The sequence below is a fragment of the Semicossyphus pulcher genome, unplaced genomic scaffold (genome assembly GCF_022749685.1).
Source record: "Semicossyphus pulcher isolate SPU_LCO1_2020_fin unplaced genomic scaffold, fSemPul1.0.p SCAF_10, whole genome shotgun sequence".
NCBI lineage: Eukaryota > Metazoa > Chordata > Actinopteri > Labriformes > Labridae > Semicossyphus > Semicossyphus pulcher.
In genome coordinates this window covers 31,020,210-31,032,468 of record NW_027211604.1, presented here as the reverse complement: position 1 = coordinate 31,032,468, position 12,259 = coordinate 31,020,210, and the positions used below count along the sequence as shown (strand labels likewise).

At 44.6% G+C, this 12,259-nt stretch overlaps 1 pseudogene; it reads right to left on the bottom strand.

Moving 5' to 3' along the window:
* LOC138594376 (C-X-C chemokine receptor type 2-like) overlaps positions 1–1,799 on the bottom strand; it is a 47,378-nt pseudogene extending 45,579 nt beyond the window's left edge.
* Between the last annotated feature and the right edge of the window lie 10,460 nt (positions 1,800–12,259).

Sequence of the window (12,259 nt, the reverse complement as noted above, 5' to 3'; positions counted from 1 at the left end):
TCAACCAGCACAGAGCCGTAGCGATGTGTATCCACCCTCTCTTCAGAATATGGTCGCCTATGGCCCCAAAAAAACAAGATAGTGACGACCAACAAGCCAAACTTTAGTCTTCAAACACTCGTCCACAAACCAGTGAGTGATGTGACCGTGGCTACGTCCACTTCTTAAACACAGTCTATAAATCCAACACCTGACCCGTCTGTCCAGTAATCATTCGGATGGACAGGCTCATGGTATCCCATGATTCCACACAGCACGGACCAAATACAGCTTTTTATCTCTGAAGTTCAAAGCACTAACTCTAAAGTGATCAGTATCATGTCTGAAACATGATAACAGCAACATGTGCTCTCAGCTGGGCTCTCTGCTCTGTCACCTTCTTTATCATTGGCTGGAGAAAGATATTTAACAGTGACACACGTACATGAGGAAAGTCCTGCTGAGTCCTTTGTCACACTCCTTCTTCTGTCTGATGGCTGCAGGATGCTGTTGTAGTCTTTAGTGGGAGATTAGATTCTGTTAGTCTTTATGTTTTATCTAGATGAGCTCAGCATGCATCAACCAGCTTGATATGTGTCCACCTGAATAAAGCACAAACAGCCAACATTACAGTTCAATCAGGAGAGACTTAATACGTTTGAACAATTATTTATTTACAGGTTGAAATGAAATGTGCAAAGTCTTTGGCGATTAGACTCCATCGTGATGTCATCGTGAGCTGGAGGGGTGTAGAGGCTGAGAGCAGGATAGGATACCCCCCGATGGAGTCTAGACACTGGTGGTGATGATGGTGAAGGGAGGATGCCGGATGAGCTGAGCTGACTGAACACTGATGAAAAGGATGGAGGTGACTGGGGTGGAGGAGGGTCGCAATAATCGTCTGAAACGATGAGCAGACTGCGGAAGGGAGAGGAGCAGATTTAAAGTTTGACAGCAGTAAGATGATTGGTTCACAGACATCGTGTCTAACTCTGGTTGGTTAATGCTTAAATGGGAACGCCCATAATCAGCTGATCGCGAAACAGGAACAGAGGGGGGAAAGAGAGAGAGTGTAGTATGAATGAAGTTAATGATGAATGAATGAATGAGAACAGTCTTCCTGCTTGAACTTTCGCTAAGCTACATTTCAATCAGGAGAGACTTAATACGTTTGAACAATTATTTATTTACAGGTTGAAATGAAATGTGCAAAGTCTTTGGCGATTAGACTCCATCGTGATGTCATCGTGAGCTGGAGGGGTGTAGAGGCTGAGAGCAGGATAGGATACCCCCCAAAACAATGAGAAGAAATAACGGGAAGCATATACTCACTTTTGATGAAGCAGGCCTTACCTTACCGGGTTTTAACAGGATTCTAAGAAGAGTTAAAGAATTAAGCACAGAGAGCGTGAATAATTGATATGCATTATGAAACAATAATTAGACATTTACATTCACATTAATAGCCAGTAATTGGCCGTGCAAGAGTGAGATCACAAGACATGAAGCCAGCGATTGGCCGTGCAAGAGTGAGGTCATGAGACCTTGGCCAGCAATTGACCATGCATGAGGGGGTCACGATAGACCTTGACCAGCGATTGGCCGTGCATGAGGGGGTCACGATAGACCTTGACCAGCGATTGGCCGTGCATGAGGGGGTCACGATAGACCTTGGCCAGCAATTGACCATGCATGAGGGGGTCACGATAGACCTTGACCAGCGATTGGCCGTGCATGAGGGGGTCACGATAGACCTGGACCAGCGATTGGCCGTGCATGAGGGGGTCACGGTAGACCTGGACCAGCGATTGGCCGTGCATGATGAGGTCACGATAGACCTATGTGAGGTGTATGCTGGTCCGATGACCTGATCGAGCCGCTAAGGCTGAGTGTTAAAGGTCATATGACCCTAAGCTGACGGTGGCCGCATAGCTCTTACGTGAGGTGCGTGATGAAACCTATATGATCTACGTGTTTTAACCAAGTGTATGATGCGTGTACGTGCCCTCCCCTGCCATGAGACCTTGTGACAGGACGCAACGGTGAACCTCAATCCATAGCAACACCGCACGTACCATCACCACCAGTTATATGAAAAGCTTACCAGAATTCAGGGTTTCAGAGATCTTTGATTTGCAAGAACGGTGCCGACATCAGGGCGAGTATAAGAAGTGTAGGCCGAGGAAGACCACCGCCCGAGTTGTTGCAGAGAGGATGATGAGATGCCTTGATTGGCAGCAGTAGTGGCAGCACCTATTCTAAAAGAATGCCCTGAATAATGCTGGGGGGATAAATTGATTTTGAGGAGCACTTGTTTTAGATGAGAATTAAACCAAGATTTTGAAAGAGGGGAGTTCCCAGATGTTAGAAATAGAGGAGACTTGGCGTTAGTAGGGGGTCTGACTGAAAGGAATTTGATCATGGATTTAAAGGGGCAAAAGAGTGTTCCTGTGCGAGCCACAATGACTGAACAGGACCCATTACATTTAGTATCCTTAAGATCTACACAATAGTGACTAGAATGAAAGGCTAAATCAGAGAAAGAAATATTCTTATTGGGATTGAAAGATTGAGAGGAAGTTGTAGTGAATTCACCAGCTCTGAGAAATGCATAAAAAGCCATGGAAAATACTGCCTCGAGCAGAGCGTCAACATAAGGAGATAAAAACCCTTTTCTAAGCACAGATAACATGCTGTGAAGAACGGACAAAGTAATAGGCCTCCTGCGGTCTGCAACAGGAGGGGAGACTTTAGCAATGCCCTTTAACAAAAGTTTAATAGCAGGATTCGAAAATAGACTAGGAAAAGAGGGATCATAACATCTGACGTTAAACTGGATTCCTGCAAGTAATCCTCTAATATACTGGGGTTTAAAATGTCTAACATCCATACAATAGCCTATGAAAGCACAAATGGTGTTAATGTGAACAGGTTTGAGAGGCATACATATTGAAACACAAAACAAGGCAAAAGTACTCCATGCAAAATCATATGTTTTTAAAGTGGAGGGGGCTAAACCTTTCCTCATATAATATTTGGATGACTCTAAATAGCTGATCATGGGGCCATGATTTAGAAGAGAGTTAGCAGTTGAAGGGGCGGAACTTGAATAGGGACTGGGCTGGCTTCGGGGCAGATGCTCCGGAAGATCTGAAAGTTAAAGCGTGAGAGAGAGTCAGCAAGTTTATTGTAATGCCCGGGCACGTGACGGGCCGTGATTATGAAGTTGTGAGTTATGGACGACCATGTGATGCTTTGAAGGAATGGCATGATATCTTTAGAAGAGGAGCGCCCTCTGTTGATCATGCTGACGACGCTTGATTATCACAAAGCACTGAGATACGTTTGCGTTTCCAATGCTGACCCCACACGTGACATGCAACTGCAACGGGGTAAATTTCGTACAGCGCTGAGGACTGATCGAAACCGGAGAAAGCGGGAGGCCAGTGATCAGCGAACCACTGGCCTTGAAAGAACCCCCCAAAACCCATGGATGGAGCGGCATCCGTGAAAAACTTCAAGGAGTCAGAAGAATGTACCAAGTCATCATAGAAGAAGGTTATGCCATTCCAGTGCTCGAGCAGCAGGGACCAAAAACTCAGGTCGGAGCGGCACCCTTCATCTAATGATATGACGTCATGTAAATTATGCACTGATGACGACATCTCTAGTAAACGAGATATGAAAGACCGCCCTTGAGGGATAACGCGCATGGCAAAGTTAAGATGCCCTAGAAGGGAAAGTAACTGCTGCTTTGTGATGTACTCAGCTGCGCAGTACGATTTTGAAATATCACGAATGCGCTGCAGTTTTTCGGCTGGGAGCGACGCTTTCATTTCTTTAGTATCCAGCGTGATACCAAGGAACTCTAGACGTGTGTCGGGACCTACAGTTTTCCCTTCTGAGAGAGGAACGCCAAGAACCTGGAAGCAATGTTTTAGTTTTCCTAAAGAGGAGCCTGAGCCATCGTGAGGAGGATCTATCAGGAGGAAGTCATCAAGCAGATGAAGAACGGAGGGAACCCTGAATTGGTTTAACAGGATCCAGCAAAGCGCCTCAGAAACAAGGTTGAATATGCACGGGCTACTTCTACACCCGAATGTCAGGCGCACGGCGAAGTAGTACTTTGAATCCCACCTGATGCCGAAAAGAGGCCATTGAGACGGATGAATGGGGACAATTTTGAATGCGTCGGTGATATCTGCTTTGGAGAGCCACGCGCCTTGCCCTGCTAACTTTATCAATTTGATGGCGTTATCGACTGATGCGTAGTGAAGAGAAAAAGGTTCAGGCGGAATAAGACTGTTAACGCTCGCAACGGGGCCGGAGCGCGGCGCGGACAGGTCGAAAATTAACCTTTTCTTCCCTGAATATTTCCTTGTAGCTACACCTATGGGGCTAGTGCGAAATACTGAAAAGGGAGAAGACTTGAATGGACCTATGACATACCCTTTATTAACCTCTTTCTCTAATAGTTGCGAGACTATTTCTGGTTCTTTCGCTGCAGACTGGAGATTTTTTGTTACGTACGTAACTGAGGGAGAAGCCAAAACTCCGACCCGAAAACCCTGAGAGAGCCCTGTAAGAAGGTGATCCACGAACACTGAATCAGGATGAGATGACAGTTCTGCTGCTAAATATTTAACATTTATTGGTGTAGAAGGGTGAAAGTTCAGAATGTCTTTGAACCACGTCGGTTCTCTTGGCGTGCAAAATTCCGAGACGGAACGATGCGCCGTGGGCAGACGGACCGGGGATGTGCATCCCTGCAACTGCTGCAAACGTGAAGAAAATGGCAATTGGGAAATGAGCAGACATTTTCATTGAAATTGTTGCAGATCGGCGTGCTATTAAAGAGATGCACCTGACGGCCACGTTTGTCGGTGAGAGGTAGAGGCGTGGGTGGAGGTGGGGGCTTGAAGAGAGACTGCTGAAACGGCACTGAGGGGCACAGGGAGGCGGAATGACCTGATTGCCCACATGAGCTGCAGGTGATGATTTGATTTCCTCCGGCGAACATCACTAGGAGCTCGGTGTCCAGAATGGACCAGTCCAGGCGGATGTTATATTGTGAAATGTTCAGAGCGGCTTTTCTTGAGAAAGCTTTGTGGTACTGAAAGAATATGTTTTTTCCATACTTGAGATTGAGATCACTGATGAGAGACAAATAAGCATCGAGTTCTTGTCTTCTCTCGGGGAAAGCAGAGCATATAACATCACGGAATATGCCGAAAGCTGCTACGAACTGCCCGAAACTCAAATCATTATTAAGCCGGGGATCGGCGGACTTAAAGACGGCAGTTAAATTTTCGCCTGTGGCGACGCTATTAGCGCACTCTGGTGAAGGCAGGATAAGGCTGACTAGATTAATGTCTTTGCCATCTAAGATTTTAGACCTTAATCGGGGAGATATGTACGCTGATTGAGGAATGTAAGGCCTACCTAAAATAGGAGCTGGAACAGCCGTGGCAAGTGAATGTGCTGAAGCTTCAATCCGAGTGATAATGGATGGCTGACTTGTCGTAGTGACATCCAGCATTGAAGTGCCCGAATTTGCAGAAGTTGTAGCAGAGGAAGAAGTGGCAGATGAAGCGTTCTCCAGAGCACGAAGGCGTGCGTCGATATTACCCATAGATTTATTCAGAGCCTGTAAGGTGGAGACTAAGAAACTATCAGAGGATGAGTGTCTTGGATTAGTCGGTTCTGCGTGAGAGGGGGACCGGCAAGAGACAATTCTCCTCTTGGGCTGAGGAGCTTGCGAGGGACCTGATTTCCTCGTTCTTTTCCGACCGCGAGTTGGTACAGGAGAGGAGATGATGGAAGCAGCCGGTTGCTCGGCGCGATATGAGCATTCTCCCTGTTCGTAATTTGATAATTCCGCCAACTCGCGGACCTGGGAGAGAGAAATACCTGGTGCTGGAGTGATGCCACGACCATGAAGCTGAGACATGAGGAATCCTGCCTCGCCTTTTGATGGACTGTCACGAACTGCAAGGCGAGCGCTCCTGCGCAGGCTGTCCGGGGAGATGGAAGCTATCTCCGGCAACACATCGCCTCCTAGATCAGGATCTTCCGCGAGTTGATCGAGGTCAGAGTCGGACATTGGAGGAAAATGAGACAACGAGATGCAACAAAGGGTGAGTAGGAAATGTTCCATTCGCAATAATCGTCTGAAACGATGAGCAGACTGCGGAAGGGAGAGGAGCAGATTTAAAGTTTGACAGCAGTAAGGTGATTGGTTCACAGACATCGTGTCTAACTCTGGTTGGTTAATGCTTAAATGGGAACGCCCATAATCAGCTGATCGCGAAACAGGAACAGAGGGGGGAAAGAGAGAGAGTGTAGTATGAATGAAGTTAATGATGAATGAATGAATGAGAACAGTCTTCCTGCTTGAACTTTCGCTAAGCTACATAAAACCTCCTTTACTAATGTTTCTTTTAATGCCCTGTTTTAATGATCAGGCCGAAGTGTTATACTGAATATATGTGTGCTGATGATGTGGGGGCGTGCATGAGATCATGTCTTCTCACTGTCTCTTACCTTGGGTGGATTCTTCGATAGCTTTCATTAGAGAAAATAATATTTCTCTACTGATGCTCCAATTTGATCTGCCAACAAGGACATATTGATCTGTGTTTGCTTCTCAGTCCAAGCAGCACAACAAAGGTGTTACAGGTGAACATATTCAGCTGCCACGTAACAGCACAGTGTTCCCAGTAGGCAGCTGTTAAAGCAGAGTCGTCATTTTGTGAGAAACTGCTGGAAATGTTTCAGACAGAAGAAGAAACTGTCTGTCTTCATCACTTTGACATTTTAATGTGGCAGAAACTGAAATCAAATAAAGAAGAAACCTGACAAAAAGGTGATTTGAAAATGTCTCCCCATTTCCTTCTGCTGCTCAGACTGCCCCTCTGTTACCTGAGGGTGCTAGTTAAAGCTCTGCTCATGACAGGTTGTGGATAAAGTGGCTCTGTGGGCCTTTTACTGCTGTGCACCCTGTTTGTGTGTTATTTAACAGAAGCTCTCCGGTCAGCCAGAGTCTCCTTCTGTCTCCATCGGGTTCAACAGAGTCATCAGCTGTACTCTGCTCATCGCCTCCCAAGGAGAGGAGCGGAGCGTATTTGTTGGCCATGTAACACTGACTGCTGTGCAAATGTGTGAGGACAAACCTGTTTCAGGCATTTACAAATATGCTGGGCGGCTCAGTCGGTCGTCTTTAAATCGGAAGGTTGGTGGTTCGATTCCCAGCTCCCAGTCTACATGTCGGAGTTTACTTGGGTAAGACACTGAACCCAAATTGCTCCCAGTGGCACAGCCATCAGTGTGTGATAACTGATTGACAGTTGGGCACTTTACGTAGCAGCCTCTGCCATCAGTGTGTGAATGTGTGTGTGACATGGTGAATGTGACATGTAGTGTAAAAGCAGCTTTGAGTGGTCGCAAGACTAGAAAAGTGCTTTATAAGTAGAGTCCATTTACCATTTACACATTTAGATACCTGCATGCTCATTTTTTTCACATGCACACAAAACCAAACCTTTTTGACCTTTATTTGACTCCATAGCTTTGCCTCCTGGGGCCTTGAATCCTGCACATAAAGAAGCTGTTCCTCACAGTGAAATGTTCTTTACTTATCAAAGGAGTTCATTTCACTGATCTGTTCTCCTCACTAAGCATTTCTAGCTTCCTGTACTTAAAGACTTCCTCAGAAGTGAAAAATTAAACATTCCCCTGAAATGTTCGCTGACTAACTTCCTCGCCTGCAGACTATCAAGATGGAAAAGAGTAAAAAAGGAGGAGAAAACCTTAAATCATTCATGTTTAACACACCTCGCTGATGTCTGTGGTTTAAATGGTAGCAGCATCACTGGGGACATCCTGCTCGCTGCAGACAGGTGTGACCACATCAGCAGCTCTGTTGGAGGTGACTCCGTTCATCACAAGAGGAACAACACAGACTCATAGATGTCCCCTCTCGCTCTCACGCCGGGTTCCCAGAGCTCGCTCGGCCGGAGCCGAGGTGTTCCCTGTCATGCTCTGACAGATTTCCACAGCTGACATCACCAATCTGTCTCCCCCTGATCTGGACTGATGGAATTCCCTCTCAGCTTCCTTACAGGAGGAGGATGCAGCTCTGAGTTAGATCATTTGCTGTGTAATGAGTGGGTGTGAAACAACTCTTATCTTTCCTCCACGACAACACATACTGTTGTAGAGGAGTCTGGATAATTTCCCACATGTTTATTTCACTGGCAGCTCCTCGACGGATTGATGAAGAGGTCTCGACCTCTCTGCAGCGTTTCATTCAGACGTACACTTTAACATCAGCATTTTCTTCCTTCCTTTGTTTCTTGATATAAAGTTTAATATCTATCGACATCCAGTCCCTTCAGAAGAGCCAAATGTTTGTCCTCCTGCTCTCAGGGCCTCACTTCTCTCACAGAGCTGGAATCAGTTCAAATCTGCATTTCAGTTTATCACTGAGAAGAAGTCAGAGTCGTGTCTGTTGTGTGACACATCTGGAGTGCTCTTCTATAAAATGTGTTTCTGTTAAACTGATGGAGGGAAGTTTATTTACATCTCTTCCTGGAAGCTGGAGCTGTTAGACAGCTGCTGAGTCACTTTGGATGTGTGTTAAATAAAGACACAAATGAATGCAGGAGATATTTAATGAGATGTAAAAAGAGTAAACTTTATGTGACAGAGTAATCTCAGAGTCTACCAGTGCTGCCATGATGACAGCCTGACTCTGAGATATAAATATACACTGTATTAATGGCTGACTTTGTCCTCTGATGATCTGACTCTCTCAGTGTGAACAAGAGAGCAGATATCTTCAGTCACTCAGGATGATGATTGTTCTGCTGCCTGTGCACATCACTGTCACGTCTTTCAGCTGCACATACAGCTGCTGCACACACTGGCCCTCATTTATCAAACGAACGTACGGCAGAAAACCGTGCGTACGACCATTTCCACGCAAGTTACGGTATTCATCAATTTGGACGTGAACGGAAGCTACGATCAGATCTGACGTCAGGTCTGAGCTCGTGTACGCAAATCTGAGTCTGTGAATTTGTGGTGCAGCACAGCAAAATCTGGCTGAGTCTGAAAGTAATTATTAAACAAACCTCAGCTGTCATCTAAGCATAAGAAGCCACATATTCAGAACAGATCAAACAGATTCTTAAAACGAATAAAACAAAATGATTTTTTGTTTTTACGTTTCACGTTTTTACTGATAACACTTTTTTTGTTTAATAAAAAAAATATGATAGATTAAATGGCCTAAACAACTAATTATTGCACATTAAAATTTGAAATAATAATAAGTACAAGCAGAAATCTGTGTTTGCAAATGAACTCAAAATAGCCTATGGTAAAATTGTGCAATTGTTTTTGAGCGCAGGTTAAACAGTGCGTGCACACGCACACGGGTCACAGTGGAGCGTTGCTTCGAGTTGCTCAAGGGCAGGTGGCTCTGTCTTGGACCAGTGGGGGGAACGCTGCTGTGTACCCCAGAGAAAGTGTGCGACATTATTTTGGCCTGTTCAGTTTTGCCCAACATTGCATTAGTAAATGAAGTGCCTTTTGATGTGCCGGCGCAGCCAGAGGAGCCAATGCCCAGGGAACCGTGGCCAGCACAGCCTCCACTGGGGGCTATACGGAGGAGACAGGACCTCATCAATCGCTTTTAAAATGTAAAGTATACCTTAAACTTTTGCAAACGCGCTGCAGTATTTAATCAGTAATGTGATGAAGTATCCTAGGTGAAATTGGCTAAAGGCATACTAAACACAGACAATGGACAACATTTAGTCATTTAAACATTTTATTAAGGCTTTCGTTAATTTCTTTTAATGTGTTATTTATTGCCTCAAGTGTGCCGACAGCTGAGGCAGCGCAGCACGGGGGGCGGAGGGCACGCGCTCGTTCTCTGCAGCCTGGCTCAGTGGGACCGCTCTGGGGAGGAAAGCTGGCCGACATAATGCTGGTGCCTGGCTCTGAAACATTTAAACATACAATAAAAATGTATACGCATGTAACATGTGTAAGCCTAATTATTTGTAAGAAATGTGTAAGTTATTGAGAATTTTAATCAAACCCCAACCAGAGTCCGTTCCTGTACGGCAACGCTGTTGACTGCCTCCGTTATCCTCTTCCACACAGCGTTTTATGAGCTCCTTTAATTCCAGTTTTCAGACTGCCAAAAAGCACAGCTTTGTTTTGCTCCACCTCAGATGTGAGGATGCCGATTAACATCTCGGAAAAGTTTCTTTTCTTGCCAGTGTTTCTTCTATCCATGTTTGACCTCAGTGCACTGTTAACCCGAAAGTTCATTCTATGCAAACAGTTTGAGTAAATACCACTTTCAAAGATTAGTTTTATTGCATTACTTAAACAGTATGAGTATATGAAGAGTGTATTGGGTGTACTCATTTTTGTAAGTTTAACAAACTTAAACTATCAAGTTTTACCTCAGGCCGCAGTGCTGCCCTGTTGTGATTGGCTCAAAACTCAAGACAAATCTGTGCTTGTCCGTTGGCAGCTACAGAGAAAGTTGCGCCATTTTCTAATTTACACAGAGCAATTTAAGGTCTTTGCACTTTGCATGCTCCTTGGACAATACATGCCTGCATTTTTCTGTTTTTAGCAAGTTTGGACGCTTTTAAAGGACATTTGCCTGCCGTAAAGAGGACACCATTTCTGCCTGAATGAGGTGAGTTGTTTTCTCTATTCAAGTATTAGACACTGCTGGAACATTTCTAGTTTGAAACGTGTGCATTTGAATGTGTGTAAATTTGAGGTTGACTTAGGTAAATTCTGAGCGTTGGACAATTGCAATTGTCACAATTGTGATTTTTGAGTAGCTCTCTCTACTTGTGTGTTTTCTACATACAGTTTTGCAACAGTAGTGTAAAATTCAAATTATTTGATGTAGTTTTGAAATAATTTCAATGCCCACTTTTAACATTAGCCTCATTTGCTCTACTATTTTTGTTTAAAGCCATATTAAAATGCCTTGGAAATGCAAGTACTGCCCTGCCATCTGTGAGAAGAGAGCACAGCTTTTCAAACATTATAGGCTAAAACATGGGACTTATGCAAGAACTGAGCCCTTTCCTTGCTTGCATCAGGAATGTATGTGTACATTCAAGTCTCTCAATGCGCTCCATAGCCATTTATCTCGCTTTCACACCAGAAGTGTGGATGAACCGCAAACTGTAGACTCTCAAATGAAGCTTCGCTGTTTGTCATGCAAATTTTTTGAACCCTGCACTGAAACTGAATACTTTGCTCATCTGCGGAGTACTCACTTAAAAGTAAATCACAAAGTTGATTGTCCTTATAAAGACTGTACATTTCAGAGCAGTGTATACTCCACTTTCAATGCACACAAAAGTAAAACACATAGAGAGCATACTTGGAAGAATTTCAAATCAGAAATAATTGTCAGTATAACCAATGATGCTTGTGATGAAGCAGCCCATGAAAGTCAGGGTGAGCTAGAGCAACTGGCAACTTCTGACACAGAAGACCTAGAGGTCATGGAAGAAGCCTCCGATGATCTTTGTGGTTTAGGAAAACAGCTTGAACATAATCTAGCATCTGTTATTGAAAATGCAAACTATTCTTCATATCCCAGAGAGTGCTGTACAAGAAGTGATACAACACCTTTGCCAAATACATGACCTGTCACAACCATTACTGTACAGTAATGTCAAGGCAGTACTTAAGAAACATTATCCAGATGTGGATGAATCAGTCATAAAAGAAATTGTCTGTGCTGTTTCAGAAAGTAATGTGACGGCATCATTGTGTGGCAAACAACAAATTGCTGTTAACATGAATATCCTCCTTTGTCTTGTTTCTCGCACTATAGAATCTTAATGAGGGAGACTCTGTGGACATTCCTGTGGGAATCCTCTGCTATGAGGACACCAGCGCTGCAAGCCCAGCAAGCCCAGCATCGCCACAACTAAACCCATCAAGAGTGGGGATCATCCTAGAGGGCAGCCTTGTAATGGAAGCACTCACCAACCTACCCCAGGCAATGTGCCTCTTGTTTGGCTTTACCTACGCACTCCACCTGCAGTACCCGAAGTGCTTAAAAAAACACATTTGCCTTCATTCAGCAGGTAATGCTAAATTTGGGTCGAAGTGAGCTACCTCCCAAGGTTCAAAAGCTGAAGAATGATCTTGCAGTGTAAGACACATTTATGCTCATGGCACAATTCTCCATGTTCGTGTCTGGATTCTTGCACAAATACATTGC